General features: G+C 39.5%; 1 protein-coding gene and 1 long non-coding RNA gene across 6 annotated transcripts in view; one reads left to right on the top strand and one right to left on the bottom strand.

The window, feature by feature from the left end:
• mgat3b (beta-1,4-mannosyl-glycoprotein 4-beta-N-acetylglucosaminyltransferase b) overlaps positions 1 to 20,307 on the bottom strand; it is a 72,438-nt gene that overhangs the window by 42,974 nt on the left and 9,157 nt on the right. The window lies entirely within an intron of this gene.
• On the top strand, positions 5,742 to 10,661 carry LOC122871575. Its single transcript, XR_006376909.1, has 2 exons — positions 5,742 to 8,729; positions 10,162 to 10,661. It is a non-coding gene; the product is annotated as an uncharacterized LOC122871575 (long non-coding RNA).

The raw sequence follows: 20,307 nt of genomic DNA, 5'->3' as shown, positions 1-20,307 counted from the left end.
TTAGTAGCTCTTCTAGAGCTCTTAATCATATCACACTATCAGCAGATGGTGTTTGCCCAGTTGTCATGAAATTGTAGATCTTCAATTTTTCTGAGCATCCATGTTGGCTAAAAAAGCTGAGGTTCAAAGTTCTTGATCTTGGAATAGGAAGATGTTAAGAAAACAATCCTACCACAAGGTCTATTTAGTAGCCATTCTGGAGCTTTCGATCATATCACAAGAGCACAAAATAGGTAATTTGTGTCAGTGTCTGCCAAAATTACCTGTATTGCTGTTCCAAAGCTACTCACAGGTGTTTCTGATGTTCCATTCCTTTGGTTAAAGTCTGGTTAAGGTTAAAGAATCACCTTCATAGTTAAAAGAAACCAACATTGACCGTTGGTAGGGGAAGGGACATGAACTTTGGTTTGAATGTCAAAGTCACACGCTTCGTATGCTCAAGAATCCACCCTGACCTCCTCCCTGGAGGGTTTAAGGCAGTACAACAGCATGAAGCTAGTTCTGCTACTGATACTGACAGAGGACAGTCATTATTCACACGACCACAAGAGATCGCTGGTCAGGAACCACAGTTCACTTAAAGTTCAATTAAAGGTGAGATTCAAAGTCAGCAACACAGATGGAAACTACTTTTCAAGAATTAACGTTGAAACTCAATTTTTCAACATTTCCTTCCTTCCTATTTCCTCAGAAATAGAAGAAGAAATTTGAACATCTACGTTTCCATGACAACTGAGCAAACTCCACCTTGTGATGAAGACCGTATGATATGATAGAAAGCTCCAGAAAAGCAACTAAATGGACCTTGAGGTGAGATTGTTGTAATAACTTTCAACAGCCAATACTGTAATTTTTCAGGTGAGCACATTTATTTAACTTTTCCTCATTATGACACGACTTCTCAGAGCCTCTTTTTTGACCAAACAACCACCAAAATAAAAATATGCAGAGTGATACATCTACTCTGCTGCAACATTTTTGTAGATTCTCCAAAACTAATCTTGTTAATCTTGTTTCAATCTTGTGACACTGTGACATGTATATATGCAGTTTTTCATTACAGTGACATCATACTGCAGTTAAATTCACTAATGCACAACTTCACTCAGACAGACCAAGCTTTTCAGTGAAATCAGCTGCTCGAAATGAAACCCTGCACTCTGAGGTCACCACATGATTTAAAACCACTGTAGTTTTCCAGGGAACCTTTTAAATTAGTTTCTCAGCAACATATTCCGTTACCTGTGTAAAGGCCCAGTGACAACATTTTGAATGCATTTAAAATGGTGAAATTTCACTGCAAAATCAATTCACTGCTAGCAATCTCATTAACTCTGTTGCTAACGGGACAAGAAGTTCCCCTGCCAACTGACAGTCCCAGAACTTCACCAACTAGCCCTGCAAGTGTTCACTACATCACCAAGCTTCTAGAACCACATTTCGCAAAAGATGAGCGGAATTAATTTCGCTGTGACACTTTTTTGGTGGGACCGGGTCCCAACACGGAACAAAGGTAATACTTCTGAAATGTACCAAAATGTAACAGCAACAAATGTGAAAATATAACAGCAAAAATGTGAAAAAAACAACCAGATGTGGTGGCAAAATGAATACTGTGTGAATCCTGTATTAAAAAAGGTTAGCAGTTGTAGCAGTATCTAATAAAAGTTATCTATACAAATCAAGATTTTCTATAACTTGTCACAGAACGGTCATGAATTCAAGCCCCACAGGCCTCTGCAAGCCTGCTAGAAGAAATAATGACCTGACTCTAATGAATACCTGCCACCTTTTTGTTGAGGTAAATAAAGGCCTTGGCTGATACATGCAGGTAGTCACATGGTCATCAACCTGACTTGACAACTAGACAAATAAGGGATTTTTTTTTCTCTCCACAAAACTGAACAATTAGAAAATGAGCACCTGTCCCATCAGGCCGCTCTGGCAGTTTCTGGAGGGAAATGTGAGAGGAGGGAGAGGCGACTGGCAGCTCATTAAACCCTGGAAGACAACCTGTTAATGATGCGAGTGGTGGGCGAGTGTGACACTCAGCTAGCACCTTACCCTTGCTATTAGACATTAAAGGATGACAGAAAGGTGCATGCACAAACACACACAGGCAAATGACTGGACACACAAAGACAAACAACAACAAAAATATACACAAACACAGACAGGAAGAAGATACACAATTTACTGCTATGGCTTTTTTAGACTATGGAAAACTCATATCCTTATACATGTGTTTGTACAATCAGGCATGCATATACAACACTGCATAATTCCCATAAAGCAACAAGGGTTTATTGAGTTCCTGGCAATTTAGCAACATCTGTCCGCTCCTCCTCATTTTGACTTTTCAGCATTCAATCAGCCACACATACATGCTAACACACACACACACACACCACAATTATAGAGGGCCTATTAGTGAGTTTAAGCTTTTCTTCTCATGATAGCGTCTAATGGCTGCTGTAGATTTGCATGTGCTGGGTGCGGGTGTGCAGCTGGGATTGGACGCTAAAGAATCAATCCCATTGTCTTCAATGAACTGAAAATTTATGCAAAAGTTCTGGTAACTGCTTTTATATTGTATAATTAATTTAAAAGTACTGTAAACTTTCTAAGGATACATTTTCAAGATAAATGCTGCTTCAAAGGCCACGTCATTCCATTCCATCAAGAAAATATTTTGATGGGTAGTTACAACAGTAAACTTAAAAGATACAGTACTGAATGTTGGGAGAAGACATCAGCTATTGGGAACTTACAAAGATCACACACTTACATCTATCTAAAAATGAAAAATTGACCTTTTGGAGAAATGGGTTTCTGTCTGACCAAAATGACAGAGTGAACAGTAAACTTCAGTCAGATGCAATCCATAATTCAGGCATCAATACACGCTGCAGAGAAGGAATTTTTCCAAATTTTGCTCTGTGCAGACATTTAAAAATCCTTTTGCATGGTCTTAATCGATGCTGTGGGTAAATTGTCTCTGCACCAACACCACCAAAGCAATTTTCAGCACATTTTTTGTACCAGGCAATGAAGACAATTCTGATTAAAACTTAAAAATCAATGTTTTATATAAGTGTCCTCCAGATTTGAGGTTTTTTTTTTAAATAGTGAAAAACCATCCATCAGCTCGAGCTACCTGTTCCCCTCTAACCAAACACCTGCCTCTGACTCTAGAACTATTCTTAGAAATTTTAATATTTATTTCTCCCTTTTTTTTTCTTCTGCCATGTGTATCCCATCTGTTTCAAAGCTACTTTCTATGCCTTGAGGTTTGTCTCTTGAAGAGGGGCTATTTTCTGCATCTAATGTAGAAAAACCTGAGTATGAGCCATGTAGATATATTTAAAACTAAAAAACACTCTGGAAAACTGTACTAGTAGTTTCCAAGGCTGTGAGATGAAATTAAATACATCTATGCAAGACAATTAATTCTGTTCATTTAGACCTTTTAAAAATCATTCAAATTAAATAATCTAAGAAGTACCTTCTTTCGTTGATCTGCTGTCTGCCCAGTGACCTAAACCTCTTACATGCGGTCACAAACCAGTAAAAGGCTGTGAACCACAGTGATTCTCCTCACTGACACCAAACTAGCTGCAAAGTTTTACCACTAAAATGCTCCAGCAGCCCTCCACTTCACTGCTCATTTAATTTCCTGCTCTTTGCATTGCTTACATTTTACACGTTTTGGCAGCAGGAGCAGAATAAGCTTAATTTCCTGGATCACTTCTGTTTCAATCAACCAACTGTATAAAAAAAAAAGAGCAGGCAGGAAAGCCTCTGCTCCCCAGCAACAGAAAAGAAAAACAAAATTCCTCTGACCTTCAAAGGATCATGGTAGAAAGATGGACTCCGAAGTGAGAAGAAGTGAAAGGAGAGGAAGAGGGTGGATTTCTTTAATGAGAGTAATTAGTGCGAGCAGAGGAGGACGAGGTAGACAGGTTGTGATTCAGTGGTTATTCTTAACGTGATGAGTTTTCAGCCTATAGCGACTCGCGCTCTCAAGAAGGTCATCCCATCACCATTGTTCATTTTTATGTCTCCCAGTCATGTATATGTTGTGGTGCAAGTGTGTATTGTATTCTTTGATTTGCCGTAAATTAAGTTTCCCGTTAAGGACAAAGAAAGTCTGGAATCGAAACAGAACAACAAATTCCTGAATTAAGCTGACAATGGTGAAGCAGTCCCTCTGGTTAAACTGTGGTACAATTTGAACACAAATGCAGCTGTATGCTCAACCAGACAAATTGGATCATTTAGACACACAAACAGCCTCTCTATTTTCTGATAAAGTGCTGCATTATGTCCCCAAACAGTGAGGGGTACAGAACAGTCAATGACTCTTTAAGACCAAATTATGGACATTCAAATGTGCACACAAATCAGTGTGAACACACACTTCCTGCTTCACACCAAGTCTTGTTTCTCAACAATAAATGGTAATAGCAAGCGTTGTTTGATAGAGACCAGTTTTCCAACACTCTTCACACAGTCTCTCTTTATCAACATGTGGTAGTTAGTACAACTGTTCATTTCAAGCCAAAGCAAAAAGCACTAAAGCTACAAAAACACTGCAAACAGGTCACATGTCTCAAACATTCTACCTAAACAACAGCACCTGTTTCTTAACCACACAAAAACACAGTCAATTGGTGCACTGTGATGTAAAACCAATAACTACAGGTAGCGTTACAGTGGAAGCTGAATTTTATGTAAATCAAAAAGTCAAGTACTGCAATTAAGGAAATGTGTTGTAGTTAATAGTAAAACAAGGCTAAAAGTGTGTGCACCACTTGGGGCTTGTTGAGGCTGCAGTATTCATTACACCCCACAATATGACAGTGATTTACGCAATGAATGACACACCAATGCCTTTGCTTTTCTTAAAAATATTGGCGCCATTGACGTCAAGTTGTTCCTGAGGGTGCTGCTAGTGGGAAAGCCAAAGGCTCATTGAAATCAAAAGTATTTGTCATTAAGAGCATGAATCTTGGTTTGACGGTTCACACAACACAATCAAAGCTATATAATCTATTTAACTTACTGTACAGTTTATTTCCCACAGTCATCTAAATCTTGATGGACACTGTTTCTCACGTATCATCTTGCAACTACATGATTCACTGAAAATCTCCAAGTTCATATAAAAGCAAAAACCACTTGTATAACAATAGAAATTTCTTTAAAACAGCCTTCCATCACAATCCAACACTGTGATGAAAAACACTGTGACGACAGATTGGCAGTAATGGCAGGAGACCTGCAGAGAGGCAGCGTGACACTGTACCAGAGTCAGTCTGAGAGAAGGAGACAAAAATAGGTAGAGAGAGGCAGGGGGTGACATGAAATGAGAAAATAAGACACATGAAACTTTCTGTGTGACTTTCTGTGTGTGTGTGTTACAGTAATAAGCACAGCCTTGACAATTTAGGAGGGGGAAAATAGTTTACTAACACCCCTGAGCAAGGCACTTAACACCATAACAGCCCCACTGAAGCAGCTCAGTGTCTACTAGCTGATGATTGTGGTCATCCTGGGAAGCTTTCATGTGTAAAACTGCATAAAAATTAAAACATCATGACATACTTTTGCATGTTAGCTGCCCCAAATGAGACGGAGATGTTCAAACTTTTAAGAGCTCGTCTGTGATATCCTTTTAGGGCAACATCTTTGGTGCTAAGGGCCCGGTGCTGTGGTGTTTTTGAAATAAAATTCCCAGTTATCGCCTGTCAATCATATTTTCTTTTGAATTTCTGTGTGTGTTTTTGTTGGCCAAACAATGCAAAGAAACTGGACCAAGGTTGAATCTCTTCAGTCATGTAAATCCACAATTGAGAGTTGTAAAACAGATTTTTATATGTAAAGAACAGAAAAGACTTCTTTTAGACCTATGAGGAAATTTCCCACCAGTGTCTATAACCTGACAGCCAAATTAAATGTGGACAAACTGAGAAGATCTACATTTTTAGTTGCAGCTGCATTTTGTACATTAGCCCAGAAAGACAAGTTTATTTGTATATCAAGAAGGATCTTGCTTAGCAATTTAAAGTAAGCTGTTACTGTTTAAGATGTAAGTGAAGTTTAGGTGAAACAAGGATTTCAGAAAATGAGAAAAGTGTTGCAAGAAAACAGAAAGTGAGCCCTCAATTAGATAAGAAGTTGTAATATACTGTACCTCAGATCTTTTGATTTGGAAACATTTCTTGAACTACAGTATGTGCAGGGTGATTATGTGCCATTTTGTGTTGATACAGTCGGCAGGAACACTTCTACCTGTCTGCAGGCCTTCATCTCCTGCTGGCTGATTTATATTCAAGTTGTGTTTTACTGTGTGCCATATAGCCACTGATTGTGATGTACAGTATGAGAGAGGAACAAGAGCAAAGAGGGAGCTTGTGTTTTTGTGTGACACAGATATAGAAGTGTCAGAGCATATGTGTGTGTGTGAGAGAGAAGACAGATCTAACAGCATGTGTGTACACAAGAGACAGCCAACAGAGTGTGTATGTGTGTGTACCAGACCTCAGTGTGATATCAAACACATCTCAACTTCCTCTTTTGCTTTCATTGCAGCTCTGAAAAACACAATATGTCTGTCTGTCCTGCTCACAGTTATTAAATGAGAGCTTTAAGTTTGCACTTGTTAAGTCTTAGAACTAAGATCAGCTTAGGTCCGTTGAATTAAAAAGAACAAAATTTGTGAACTAACAGCTTTGTGTTGACAATATGACTGTAATAGTAAACAAAATTCAGTTTGAGCTCAGTTTTGGGGTCACAGCAGAAACTACAGCCCATGACTGCAGGTTAATCACTCTGCCTTTGTGAGGCTACACTAGGCAAAGGGGTGTTTTGAGCTAAATGCAAAATGCTGTTTGGCACTAACATGCTGATGTTTAGAAGGTATAATGTTTACAATGTTCACCATCTCAGCTTAGTGTTTTAGCATGTTAACATATGCTAATTACCACTAACTACAAATTATAGACTAAAGCTGTGTTATGTCCAAAGCTTAGCTGTGTTAAGTCATAACAGCTCATGGGAATGTCTTTCACACTTTCACAAGACCAAAACTGAAGCTGCAAACTGTCATTGCATCACAAGACTCATCTGTCTCTGTTAGCTCACAGATGTAAAGCGATTGTATAGCTTGTAGGCCCTAAAGGTGAACTGTAGCACATAAAAATCAGTGTGCAGGCTCTAAAGAAATTGCCACTGCAATTTTCCTCCACAGTCATGAGAGTGTTTAGGCCTCAAAATGGGGTAATGGGCCAGAAAAGGTAAAGGAAACCGATGCCAAGGTGGTACTGGTAACACTGTCAGAGTGCTGTTCTGACAGTTGCATTTCTTATGGCTGGTTGCTTGTTGGTGAATCAAAGAAACTAAAGCATATGCTTCTCTTGCATTATTTAGAATTTGCTGAGAGCAAAATTAGACTTGCATGAAAAATGTCACTTGCTCTAGAAAAAATGTTTATTCACCAGAATTTCCAATATGGCTGCAACAAAAGACATAACAACTGGACTTCCATTGTGGGTTTAAAAGTGTCAGATGTATGTGGAGTTTTAGAGACGAGCGGAAGCTAATGTCGCCAAACAGTGTTAATATGCAGCGCTTATTGTTACTGTTGATCCCAGTACAGTGCTTTTCACTGCATGTGTGTGTGAGTGTGCGAGAGAGAGAGAGAGAAAATGAGAGAGAACATTGTGGGGCCAAGCATAGGCCTGAGCACAGGATGTTGTATATATGTCTCTGTGCGTGTGTGTGTGTGTTGGCTCGCCATTCTATCTCCAAGATAGTGCTGTTGGAACACAATGAAGCCCATTCAACTCAACTCCTGTCTCTAGAATACTGCTGTATCACAGCTGCTCCTGATGGGGTGGGCGTGTGTGTGTGTGTGTGTGTATCTATGAATCTCATACACACAAACACACCTACACATAATCCTCAATAAAGCCATCTTTGAATTGTCATTACGTTGATGTAATACCATCATGAGCAAATGTGGCGGAGGAATGGCTTGTCAGCCTGTAAATTATAATAACTACAGACCTTTATCATGCAATGTCAGTGCACCGTGATGTGCTTTATGAGGGGTGTTCATCATGTTGCATGTTAAACTCATACAGGGCAACCTAATGGTCCTTAAAGCTCATCAGAGATGGATAATAATACATAAATACCCATTTTGATATATTAAAAACACAATATAGATATGAAAACATGTCCAGCCGCAGTGATATAGTTGTAATCCCCCGTGACAATATGACATATGGCTACATTATTTTCTATGAGTATATTACATGTTGTAGGTACTGTAAGTTAATGAGCAGAGCCAGGCTTTTCACAGACTTGCATGAGGAAAAGACAATACACTGCTCAACACTTGACTGATAAGCATGAAAGAACAAGAGTTTACAAAAGGTTGTAACCCAGAAAGTCAACATATTTATTTCAAGACTGAGCTGTAGGTGTATGTGAGATAACTGTTGGGTTGTAGGACTGTAAGGCACCAGTCGTATTTATCACCGCTCTCCACCTGGAGTGTCGGCCAGAACACGACTTAACGATGGGATGCACTTTCTGCAGTACAAGCAAGGGGCATGAACTTCACACAATGCGGACCTTTTAACCAGAGAATCTGCGGTGATGACATCACCATTGACCTTGACCCGATCGCTATCTCACTGACTCAACTAAGGAACACAAAGGTGCAAGACAAACTGAAATTATGATATCTGACTTGTATCAATAATGAATATCAAACACAGTCAAAGTAGGTTTAGAGCCTTTTGTAGAGTAGGAAACAATAACAAAAACAGAAAGTACTTGTCTTCCACAGCAGTAGTCATTTTGTCAGAGTAAGCAGCATTTCTCATATACTGAATTTACTTTGGTGAACCACTCAAATAGATTTGCTCCCACCCTCTTAGATTTCTTGGTATTATTGTGTTTATTTCTGCCTCTAATCAGGGTTTGGTTGTGAATGCAATATACCAATGGAAAGTAAGTAGTACATTTACTTGAGTATCATAAAATTCGTACAATTTAGAAGTATTTTCTTTGAATTAATGTTTGTTGGATTGATGATGTTGGCCTGTTTGTTGTACAATTTGTTGATACTATGACTTCTGTGTGCTTTTATTGTTTTATATTTACTGTAATCAGGGCATCCTTGTAAAAGAGAGTTTCAATAAAGGTTATAATAATAAGTACTAGGTACTTGTGCTAGGGGTGGCAATGTTGGTCAGTCAGTCGGTTTGGTCCAGACTGAAATATCTTAACTATTGGATGGATTGCCATGAAATGATGTACATACATTCATGATCCCCAGATGATGAATCCTAATAACTTAAGCGATCCCTTGACTTTTCATTTTGAGCCATCAACATGTCCAAATTTTAATTTGACCAATACTTTGGTTTATGACCAAATATCTGCAAAACTAATGACACTCACTTTGTGTTTAGTGGTAATTAGCAAATGTTAGCATGCTAACACTCTAAACTAAGATGGTGAACATAGTAAACAGTATAGCAGTTAAACATCAGCATGTTAGCATTGTCATTGTGAGCATGTCAGCAGGCTGATGTTAGCATCTAGCTTAGAGCACTGCTGTGTTTAAGTACAGCATGGCTAAAGACACTTAGTCTATACTTTTTACTTTACTATATCTATTTGAAAGCTCTGCTTACTAGTTACCTTACTAGTATCTTATAAATTAGAATACCTATTTTAAGACTAAGCTATGTATGTAAAATATGTAGAATCAGCTACACCTTGACCAGCTACATCTTTAAAATGATGCTTACACAACTTAATGCAACTGTAATAATAATCAAATTATATAATATCAAATAATAATAATTTAATAAAACATAAAAGGAATAATGGTAAAGCTTTATTTTATGGGTCCATAATCATAATAATGTCCTAATAAAATCCAAGACATTTCCTCAAAAGAACAGTGTTCAGTTGCTACATTGCCAGTTAAGTAATTCAAATTAGGTGCTAGCATAAAGTAAAACATTTCTACAGGTAAACATACATTTGAACATATATGGAGAATAAAGTTCCCAATAATGCATTTTCTTTTTCTTTCTTCTTTTTTTTTTTTTTTTGCTTTTTGCCTTTATTTGACAGGAACAGCTGAAGAGAGGCAGGAAATGTGGGAGAGAGAGGGGGAATGACATGCAGTAAAGGGCTGTGGATTGGATTCAAACCCAGGCCGCTGCGGTAAGGCCTTACCCCACTTTACCAGGTGAGCTTCTGGGGCGCCCCGCAATAATAAATTATTAATCAATACATATTTACTTGGGATTAAAAGAAGCTTTTCTTTTGTATTTCTCTTTAATTTTATTAGCCATATTACATAGTTCCTCCGAGAAAATGTCTTTAATAATAATAATAATAATAATAATAATATGAAATTGTTAAAAAATTAGGGACCTGTAAAATAAAGTGTTGCCTAAAAATATAAAAACTACTCCTCTCAAAAAGGTATTCTGACAGCGTGACTATGCCATGTATTCATTTTCCTTCAAAGACCTATTATGTTTGGGTCTCAGATTTCTGCCACAGCAATGACTCAGTAACAGATATTAACCTTCTGTCATGGTACAGCTATACCACTCCTAGTGTCTGTCTTTTTGTCCCCTCTTGGTTCCCCTCCTGTGTTTGTCTGTGTATGTGTGTACTGGTGTGGCGTGGCCACCGGTGAGCCTCCACTCAGAACCTGACACACCTGCTACTTATTTGCTGCTACTCACCTGTTATGTTATGGTACACAGAAACAATCAGTGAAGTAAGACAGACATACAATAGTCGCCCACAGCAATGTCTTTAAGAATATACAATATGATCTATACACATAGTTTAAGTAGTCACTGATCTAAAAGAGTATCTTTATAGAATATCTTTAAGAGGCTACTGACAATGTATATAAAGGCGTGTAAGACTGATCTGTTATCTCACACAGCTGTTAAATGTGCGCTGGCTAGTGTGTGTAATGTGTGACGCAGAAGCTCCAGAAAGTCCCAGACACACCTGATCTCTAACGTGACCTTTCGTTACAATCTGTCCACCTGCCAGATAATAGCCATAGCTCAGTGACACCTATTCAGCTCTCTATTGTCCTCCAGGTATCTACGACAGAGATACAGTGCCAAGTGGAGAGGTGTCTCCTTACACAACTGAACAATACAGAACAACAGAACTGTGAACCACCTGTGGAGTGAAATGTCAAGCAGAAACACTATGTTCAGTTTTTGACAGAGCAGGAAGGTGTGTTACTCTTGTATGGCCCTAATGTTATGCTGACAAACACACATGATAAAATCAGGCCTTAGGTTATACTATGTGTTCCTGGATTCCTGCTTATTGATAAATGTTGAACATGTGCTTCTTAAGATAAGTATTTTAGTCAATAAATCTTATGCCAAAGAACACAATTGGGTTGGTTCTGCACATTTTACTGAATCAGACATTCGTGACTCTCCTATTTTTGCATTTCTTAAGAAAACAAGAAGTATTCATGTACTTGTGTGGAATTAATGGAAAAGTTGTTCTGCAAGTCGTAGGTTTCATTATCAGATGAACCACCGATAGTAAAATGTAAGATGCTTAGGAAAAATATATAAATAAATATTGTTATTAAAGGAAAAAAATGGTTATATGTCCATACTTGTGTATTTATGTCTCTTAGGGATAAAGTTGCAGCTCCCAAAAAAACTCAAGTATATATTGTGATATTGATCCTAAAACATTGTATCACAATGATCTTCTCCAAACTTTATCAAATTTCAAAACTTAAAAACATATGCATGCCCCAAATCAATTTCACATTTAACAAGGTTACTTAAGGTTGCTAACCCAAATTTGAGAATATTTCAATCTCCATTTTTACAGTGAGATTTAGGAATTTGTGTCTTTTTATACATCCCTCTGAGATGCAGATGTACATGTTTCAGCTTAGGTCAAAGGTCACAGACAGCCAGCACTATTGGTTTATTACTTGATTGAAAATTGCTTCATTGCAGTGGGTATAATCTTATCAACAGTGGACTGAACCTGTGATTTTATGAGATGGTGTGTGAAACCACCAGGCCACCCAGCTGCTCTAAACCAGGATGTGTGTGTGTGCGCAATTCATTTAACAAAGGCACATGACAGCAGTGTAACACAAACACACACACACACACACACACACACACACACACACACTATTGCTGATGCCATGAGGAGAAAGCGAGGTGTGATATGATGAATGTTCCCACACCCCACAATCCTCATGAAAATGCATCATTCATTCACTCCCTCTCTCTTTCTCTCTCTCTCTCTCTCTCTCTCTCTCTCACACACACACACACACACACACACACACACACACACACATACATACACAAACAAACCCACTGCAGCTCCTCCATTCTTGGCTTATAGACTTAATCAAATCCAAGCCTCAGGTGATTACAACAAATGGGAGGAGGGGACTAGAATGTAACACTTTCACAAACTCTGGTGATAATCTGAAACAATACATGCAGTAAAACATCACAATCAATTCATGATTTTGGGCAATACCTTTACAGGTCAAGTACTGAATGAAATTCTAAACCTTTCAGATACAGTATGTCTTTATTTTAATTCTTTCATCTACTGCAGGGTTTCACACTGTCTCAGTACATTTAACAGTAATTACGGACCATGTGGTAGAAACCAGCCAGCTCTGATTATGATATAAAACATTTAATCACATTACTAATACTACTAATTAAAAATCTTTAATCACATTATTAATACTACAAATTAAAAAAATCTTTCACAGAGTAAGTATTAATAATGTCTAAATCAATGTCAGCCCTCCAGTTCGATCCTGATCTTGTGCAGCCTAACAGACGACACTCGACCCCTTCCCAGCATGCCAAACAGGAGAAGTGTTAATGTGTTAACAAAGCTACCACTCTCTCCATACAGTCACAGCATTTTTAAATGGAGACAGCTGAATGTGGCATTGAAACCCAAACCTAACAAAAACACAAAAGAGATTTTAACTTTGGTTCAATGTCAACTGACTCATCTTACACAGAGCGTCATGTTACCCTTGACGACTCATACTGTCAGCTGTAAGAAAACCAAAGCCTCAGTATGTTTTAATCTTTTCTGCTGGCTGCATGTACGTCTGCTGAAATAATTTAAGATTAACCTACTATCCTACAGCCATAGGTCACTCGTAATAAGAGCATTAATGTGTGGGAAAGCGTGTGAATCCCAACAACAGTGGGTTTCAGCTTAACTCCTACACGACGGCTCCGTCTTACTGGTACTAAGCCTAAATCTAAGTATGAAAACTCCTCATGAGTAGAATGGTTAATATAAAAAGTAGAACCACAGCTGAAGCATACTAGGGGTGTAAAGATTAACGGATACATATTAGTCCGAGATTTGGCTCCATTGATAAACAAACACAGATCTGACTCAAATTCTCCATGAAATTTGTAAAAAAAAAAAACAAGAAAAAAAAAAAAAAACAATTTGGCTGTCAAAAAAGTTGTTCCAAATAACTTCCCCTCTCTCTCTATAGTCTCTAGTGTGTCTGTGTGTGTTGGTGCATGCAACTCGTCCCTCTCCTGCACACCTAAAGGTGTGTCTACTTACCTTTATGGCTATCTGTGTTAATGATTGATAGATTCCTATGTGTAGATTTAAAAACCGAACACAATAAAACGACATATTTCAAGGGCTGCAATGATTCATCTGTTGGTTATTTTTTGATTAACTGATTAATAGTCTATGATGGGACGTCCTGGTGGCCTAGGGTATTAAGACGCTGCCCTAATATACATCCCTGGTTCAAGTCCAGCTCTCTCTTCCATCATTTTCTGTCAGCTCTCTACTATACACTGTCCAAAGAAAAGCCTGATAACAGTGAAAAATGTCCCAGAACAATGTCCCAGAGCCCTACAGGGAAATCTTCAAATTGCTTGTTTTATACAATCCAAAATCTGAAAGTATTCAATTTACAGTAATATAAAACAGAGGAAAGCAGCAAATCCTCACATTTCCGAAGCTGGTACCAGCCAATGTTTGGCATTTTTGCCGAAACAAAGAATCAATTATCAGATTTGTTGTTTGATCAATTAACTGATGAATACACTAATCGTTTTGGCACCAGCATAATTCTGCCTTTGTCCGTCCGCATTGTGTTAGTCTTGAACCTTCACAGTTTTATGCATCTGACCTGAAGTCTCCATGTGTAAGTACAGAGATGTGGAATACAAAGCACTTCACTGCTATCAAAGCTTTCCTCCTGGCTGCAGCCTGCTGGCGGGTGGGCCAGAGTTTGGAGACGCACGGCGAATAAACAGTGTAATCAAGTGGGAGGAACTCCACTGAGATTCAACAAGGAGAACAGACGGATGGACCACACACGCACACACAAATACACACACACGCAAATTCACAGAATTATATATTAAGATCCAGCAGCAGAGTCTTTCTGGAGGGACCACAGTGTAGGCTAAAAGAGGGGCTTTCCTGGGCAAACGGAGGTGAAGCAGAGCTTTTCCAGTTTTTGCAGCCTCCTGAGGCAGTGTGTGTGTGTGTGTGTGTGTGTGTGCGTGGGTTCAGTAAGCACTGGGCCACTTTCCCAGATGAGATTCTCTGTTGCAGGATAATCCTGATGAAAATGTCTTTGCTCCTCCTCTCGTTCTCTCCATCTGTCCGTCCATCCGCAGACAAACAGTTGGCTGGACGCCCTCACTCTTCCTCTCCCACCTTTGTTCACATCTCACCTCCCTCGCACTACCAGTGACAGACAGTCTCCTCATTGACGTAGGTATCTCTCAACAGCCAAAAAGAAGTAATGCGATGACTTCGTCATTGTGATTCTTATAAAACATGTCAAACAGCTGAGCTGCTTTTGTGGGTGTTTAAAATGAATCATAAGCACGCCCCCAACCTCCTCCTTCTGTTTCATGTCTGTAGCTTTTACCTTGGCCTCCATTGATCTTTCCAGACTCTTCTCTTTTGTCTGCTCACCCTTCTTTCTCTAGTACATACTCGAGTGCATGTTATGAAACACAGAGTCATTTTAGGATACGCTGCAGGCTCGCAGAAGGCAATAAAACACAAGCGTGTCAAAAGTGAGTGTGTATTGCATGGATACGACCTGGAACAACGGTTGCACATAAAAAAACAAACAACACAATGGGAAATAACCTACTCACTGGTTAGTACTATCTTTTACAGTGTCACACTGACCTCTCTCCCACTGCCTCCTCTTTTCTAGTGTGGACAATAAATTCACATAAAAGCATCATCAGATTTGGATTTGATCAATTTGCAAATAATTCTCCGTGTTTGCTCGAACCAGTATTAGATTTGCAGCATGAGGATAGCTAGTGTTACCAAGGTTGTCCTCACATCCGGTCAGCATTTGCAGGTCAAAAGACATCAAGTGTCAAGGTTTTACTAATGTGTTAGCTTGGCCTGGCATATACTGCATTATTATTTTCAGAAGTTTGGGTAGAAAGTTCATAATTTGAGTGACACTATGCATGTTCTGAGATAGTTTTATGTTAAACAAGAAGAGGTGCAGGTAGCACTTCACATTACAGCTCGGTAATAACATAGTAACAGTGGGGTAATAGTTTGATAATAAAGAGGTAATAATTAAGTAATGCCATGTAATTGCAAAGTAATACCCATAACCAGGTAATAGCTTGGTATTAACAATTGAGATATCTGGGCAATATTAGACTGAAATTTATGTAACAGGGTAATAAGTGGCCAAAACAAAGGGTAATAATGGGGAAACACATTTAAAGATAGCAACGAGGCAAAACTATTTAGTAATAGTACAGTAATATTTGGTAACAATATGGTAACCTGTTAGCAATAAAATGGTTATATCAGTGCAATATTTGGATTAAAAATATTATGTGTGTAATAACCATGAATCAGGGCTGCAAAATGCTAAACTACTACTGACATGAAAATGCGTCAGTGGGAGTTGAAAGTGTTTGAACTTGAGCGAAAAATTTGTGCTTCTCCTGGAGCTTTATGAATGTACTTTATAAATGTACAGAGATGAGAGGAAAAAGGAGAGAGACTTGAGGGAAATCCTAGTTAGTTCTGACATCAGTCAGACACTGAGCTGCCACACAAAAACACACACAGGCAAACTCACACACATGGTCTGTGCGTATCTTGCTAAGCTAACTTACAGCTAACTTACAGCTAACGTCTGTACAACTGGTAGATTGGCAGTTGGGGGTGAAAAACGTGGTCTGCACAAACAGTCCAGTGGTCAAATTCATGGGAATATCGCAAGGCGAAAATTCACTTTGTTTTCTGTCTGAACATACTGTCAAAAAATGTTGATACTGTACAATTTTTAAAAAAGCCAAATTTAGCCCATTTTCAACTTAGATGTACAGATGTTTGACCTGCAAATCAGCAAAACTGTACTGAATGTCCACTTAGTACATCAACTTTCTCTCCTTAAAGGTTTTGTCCTGCCCTACACAAACAAAAAGCATCTGGTACTCCACACAGAGTAAACACACAAAGAAATATGTGCATATTCATCTTTGACCCAGGCATAAATAATGCTTCATTTCCTACTGGCACCAGACACCCCCCATAAATTGTGCGGCAGCGGTACATTGCAGCACTGTGGCCTCAACAAACACAGTCTGGGTCGAGCGCAGGTCAGGACAATTTTCTCTTGCTGCTAGGTGGGTCTCCTGAGGTCTCCATGGCGAGACATGACTGTAAGGTGATAACCAAGAGGGGGAAGGAAAAAGAGAGTGGGAGAGAGAGAAAGCAGGGCATGGAGAGAAGGGGAAAGAGAGTGACATCCTCAAGGACACAACTTCTATTTTGGCCTGGTAGTAAACTCGGTTTGGCTGTCTGACAAGAGGACGACACAGTGGCGGTGTGTGAGTGAGGGGGGGTGAGGTCATGGAGGGAGAAACTGCCTTATTTAGGAAAGGGGAGCACCCAGCAAACAGCAAGAGAGGAGGGACAGAAAGGAGAGAGAGAGAACGAGTAAGGGAAGAAAAAGGTTGCGATGCTGGTCCTCCGAGAGTCGGTCCTGTCCTTGACAAACAGCAGCAGTGTGTGGAGTGCTCTTCATCCACACCCACATAAAGCCCAGCCACACTCAGTTTGACCTGCCAGAACAGAAATCCATACTTCATCATCACAACTGCTGCCCCCTCAAGACCCTGCATGAGAGACCGAGCGTGTTTGTGTATGTGTGTGAGAGACTATGGAGGGGTTGTTGAGTGTGACTAAGTGCATTGTAAGTCTCTGCTTTACGTGGACTACAATAGGGCCAATATCGCACAGTATACGACCGATGGCTGCTGTTGCAGCATTTTTTCTCTCAAGCATATTTAATCAAAGTCCAGCATTTCTATGTTGGCCAGCAGATATGATCTGGTCTGTGGGCACCTGTAGGATTGTTTTATGAGATCCTTATTAAACTGTTTGTGTCTGAAATGGCTCTAATAGTAATATTTATAGGCCGGCAATTGGCACTTAGGCAAGGTTAAGACACATGATGCTAAATGCTGCTGTAAAAGTACAAGCAAATGAAGAGTGAAGAGCACACACTGTGACAATGGTCGATCAAGTCTTCAATGAGTACTGGAACAAGTCCTAACAGACACAAATGGCAGACAAATCCAACGTATAAATCACTTCTTAATAATGGAAGCCTCATTATTGATATAATTTGGGTGTAAGCATTAATAGACCAAGCTATTGTTTGGCTTCGCCTAGCCTCACCACATGTGAGGGTCAAAAGACAGGCCTACCTGGAAAGGCCAAAGCCTTCACTAAGAGGCTTGACTGAGAAACAAAGAACAGACAACAGGAAGGCGCCAAGCCGACACAACCATTAATTCACACCTGAACGTGAAAGTGAGACGAGATCTCGTTTGAACGCAACGCGAGATCTCAGTTGAATCTAAACAACGGACTCCTATTGGATGAGACTCCACGGTAACTGCCGTTACCACAAGAAGACGCTTTGCACGTGAGCTTTAATTTCCCTAGGAAGAGTCTTAACTCGCTAGACGAGAAAGAGACTTGCTGTTTGCTGAACACTGTTTGGATCCTGATCATTTGCTCCCCATAACAATTTAATAATTTTAATAATATTCATAATTATATTTCATATTTCTGCTAATAACCAAACCTGCCCTACCTGAATCCCAACACTATTATGATGCAACTGATAATGTGATTCAACACAATCACAAAACACACAACCACAACAAATCTTCTCAGCTTAACATAAGAAGTTATAATATTATAATGTTGACTGATACATTCAAATTAAGGCTGTACATCACTATGAACTATGAAAAACTATGTCTCCACTTCTGATTTGAAAAGAAAAAGAAAAAGTACACTTACTAAAGGAAGACTGATAGATATGGATGAAAGCTCAGGAAAAAAAGCTAGTATGTGGACCTTGAGTTAAGATGTTTGGTTTTTTTTCGGTCATACTCTAATTAAACAGTTTATAAAAGAAAAAGAAAGTCAGTGAACCTTTTCTCTTTGTTTTTTCTCAAACTACTAAGTTCAAGAAGAAACTTTTATGCTTATACATCTGATATACATCTAAAAACTGAGAAATTATTTTGGGGAGAAAATCAGTTTTTTTATTTGATTTTTATTGTTAATTTAGACATCAATTTATCTTATAGCAACCTATAAATATCTATACACTGCACAGCTGCAGAGGCTCAGTGTCATCACGCATTAAAATCTCTTTCATCAGCTCAGCCTGCCATCAGGTCGGCATCCAAAAGTGAAATTAATGACTGAAGTTTCCTGCTTCAGAATCTGTTTTTTCTAAATAAACTCTGCCACTCTATCACTACATTTGACTGTCAAGTCACACTTCTGGCACCTGTTACATTTTCTTTGCATTAAGGGCATGTCTTGCATAGAAAAATGTTGTATGCTCGTGCACCCTTAAAACCAGCTTCCCAGTATGCAAGAACATGTGAGCTTTCAGAGTCAAAGTAGAACACCGGCGTGCTACCTTTCATGTGATGAGCTCAGGGATGATATTTTTATCTCTGTGGTTTGTTGGGTGACAGAAGGGTAGTGGTGGGGAAAACCTTGAGCTGTTTGTGCATCGAGCTTTCAGACGCCCTCCGACTGACTAATGAGGGCTCTGAACAGTGAATCCAAAGGCAAGGGGGGGGGGTGACACAACACAGGATCTGCAGCATGCGTGGGCAGAGGGGTGATCGCAATGCAGGTGTGTATATACGAGGTGTATAGGCAGAGAGAAAAGAGAGATAGTGAACTTTACTGCTGGAAGCCTGATAAGTCAAATGAAATTATACAAACACACTGTCTGTCTTCACACAAAGTGTGTAGAAAGTGATGTCTGTGTGTTTGATTCTCTCTCCAGGAATAGTGTGAGCACAGCCAGGAGCCTAGCAGTGTGTGTGTGTGTGTGTGTGTGTGTGTCTTTGTGTGTGTGTGTGTCTACAGATGCCAGATCAGAGCTGGAACACAGCTTAATTCCCCCAGCAGCAGCAGCAGCAGTTGCAGCAGGCTGTGTTCGGCTGTACGTAACCTGTTGGTGGGGTTGCATGAAGCTGCTTGGACATCCTGGAGCCTGGGACGACCCCGCCTGAACCGCAGAGATTACACACACAGCCGTAATGCTGCACACACAGGTTGGTTCTACTGTATGATCCAGGTCAATGGAAAGACAACAGGCAATGAGGCGCACAAGAGCAAGAAGAAGAAATCAGAAAACACTCACGTTGCTGTATGTTTCTTTTTTCTCTCCTTTCACTCTCCGCTGAGCTATGTCTTGTAATTACTTTAGCGCTCACCGGGGTTTTTGCCTCTGTGTCTCAGCACTGAAAACATCCCTTTGTCGCACTGACTTCCAGTGGAATAAAGCGTATATTAATGCCAAAGACCGCCCCGGGCAGGAAGTAACTAGCTGCTGGGACAAATATGGCCTCCCGCATCATTCAGCTTCACTCAACCTTTGCTTTAATTTCTCCACTCAGCACTTTTTATTGTGAAGACACAGGTAATCTAGAATTACAGTCCAGCGTCTGTGCACTGGAGGTTTCAAGTTTCCACATCATGTCTAAGTCTCTCTGCATTTTGCACCATGATTGGCTTCGAAACTAGTTGTGATGTCACAAAACCCTGCTCATACGGATACGTATTAAACTGAGATTTAAGGTGAGCACAGAGACACTTCCTTCAGCAGATGAGTGTGCTAGAACAGCCTTT

This window comes from Siniperca chuatsi, linkage group LG3, assembly GCF_020085105.1.
Source record: "Siniperca chuatsi isolate FFG_IHB_CAS linkage group LG3, ASM2008510v1, whole genome shotgun sequence".
Classification (NCBI taxonomy): Eukaryota; Metazoa; Chordata; class Actinopteri; order Centrarchiformes; family Sinipercidae; genus Siniperca; species Siniperca chuatsi.
Note: the sequence above shows the minus strand (reverse complement) of the source record. Positions and strands in the feature narration are given on the sequence as shown.